Raw genomic sequence first — 2,284 nt, 5'->3', positions numbered from 1 at the left:
GAATATTAGTATGTTTAACTAAAGGATGTCTAGTATATCTATGAAAAATATCATATTAATTAGAGATGTTTTTATATTTCCAATATATTTTACAATATCACTGTGAAAAACTATTAAATATTCCATGTTATGTACCTATGGGCTTGAGGTTATAAGTTGAGTATGGATGTTAGAGCATCCATATTGGTTGAGGTTATAAGTTGAGTATGGATGTTAGACCACTTATAAATCAATGCCTGCATTGGTCTCACTCATCCACGTGACTCATATGAATTAGTTTTGCTTTTGCCTATTTAATTGCATTAATTTAAGAAACAATAGGGCCGGATGGCCCTATTGAGCTTACAAACTCAATTTTTAGCCCTCAATTGAAAAAAATTAAATTTTAGCCATTTTTTAGGTGGTATGACTAACTTACCCTTCCATCTCCAACCCATCTCCAACCAAGTAACAGTACGTGTAATCCAAGCTTTCCTCCTTTCTCTCTCTCTCGCGCCCTCTCTTTCGCGCTCTCTCTCTCTTCCGCGTCAATGATGAACGGCAGAAATCGGTCGTGATTCCGGCGGCGTGCTTCCCTCCTCTCTCTCTCTTCCGCGTCGATGAAGAGCAGAAATCGGTAGAAATCGATCGTGATTCTAATTCCGGCGGCATGCTTCCCTCCTTCCTCGGCGGCGGCGGTGGATCTGATCTGATGAGGCGGCGACAGTGGATCTGATCTGATCGTTGCGCCGCCTCCTCCCTCGGCATATCTAATCTCCGCCTCCTTCGATTTCATCCATCGACAGATCTAATCTGATTTGTATTGTGCTGCACGTATGGCACTTATGGCACTAATAGTGCCATAAGTGCCATACGTGCACACTTCTCCCTAGGGTTTAGATATTTCATTTAGGGTTTAGATTATCCATTTGGGGTTTAGATGTTCCATTTAGGGTTTAAATGATGTTGTTGTTTCTATATTTGTGCTGCACGTATGGCACTTATGGCACTATTAGTGCCATAAGTGCCCAAATGACCATTTTACTTAGTTTTATTTTGAATTTCCGTTAGCACTTATGGCACTATTTAGTGCCATAAGTGCCAACGGAAATCTAAAATAAAATCAAAGTAAAATATTGGCACTAATAGTGCTATAAGTGCCTAACCCGACCCGGCACGCGACCCGCGTGCCTGATCTTACCCGGTCCGCCTCATTAAGGGTAAAAACGTCAAAATCAATAAAAATGGCCAAATTTTGTGTTTTTTCAATGTGTGGCCATAAATTGTGTTTTATGCTTCATTTTGGCTACTTCAAAATTTTACTCTTAATTTAAATTATTGTTTGCCACTTGATGTCTTCTTGCTTTTTTTTCATATATAATTAACAGTATTAAATAAAAACATTTAATGGTCGTGCCACAAGGGACTCGAACCCAAGACCTTGATGTCTTCTTGTTTGACACTTTATGTCTTCTTGGTTTTGTCTGTTCTTATGGTGGATCATGTTTGTGCTTGAATTTCTTGTGCATTTATTTTACATGGTCATTGGTTTTAGGAGTGGTTGGGCCGACTTCTTTCAGGTTTCTGGTGCGCTGGAAGTTGGCTCCGTTGGATTTCTCTTTTGCGCGATGTCTGTTTTATCAGACTCATGTCTCGTTTTGGACTTTTTGATTTATCGACGTTTTTTCCACAGGGTTTCCAGAAAGGTTTTGATAAGGCCCGACCCCTTAGTTAGCGTTATGTGCTTTGATCGAGATTTTTAGGTTTTTCTTTCTTTCTTTCAATAAATTTCAATTCAGCATTAATATAGATTACATTAATTTAATTGAAATGACATCAATTTAAATAATACATTTTCTTAAATTAATAATTACATTAATTTAAATTATTAAAATTAAAGTATTAAGAAAACTTAAAATTAAAATAATTAAATAATTAAATGGATCATTTTAAAATTTTGCAAAAACGGTGGGAAAATGGTCATATCTTTTTATCCACTTGATGTTTTTCAGCCTACTTTTTTTGAAATGAAACTAGACTCAGAGATCTTTCCAATGATATAAATTTCGAACCCAGAAGAGTTCCGAGTGAAAGCAGTTTATTCTCCAAATTTGAGCCAGTGCAGAGGTAGTGAGTGCGGTTGTTCCAGATTTTGTACTTGTACATTCATATGAGTTTTATTTGTGTGTGATGACTTATGTGAACTATTTGAGTACTATTCACCTATAGAACTGAGAACCTTATAGTTAGGCAAGATGTCGCCTACTTGAGAAGTCTACTTGGGTAATTAGTAAAAGGGTTATAA

This window comes from Salvia miltiorrhiza, chromosome 2 (genome assembly GCF_028751815.1).
Source record: "Salvia miltiorrhiza cultivar Shanhuang (shh) chromosome 2, IMPLAD_Smil_shh, whole genome shotgun sequence".
Lineage (NCBI taxonomy): Eukaryota > Viridiplantae > Streptophyta > Magnoliopsida > Lamiales > Lamiaceae > Salvia > Salvia miltiorrhiza.
Note: the sequence above shows the minus strand (reverse complement) of the source record.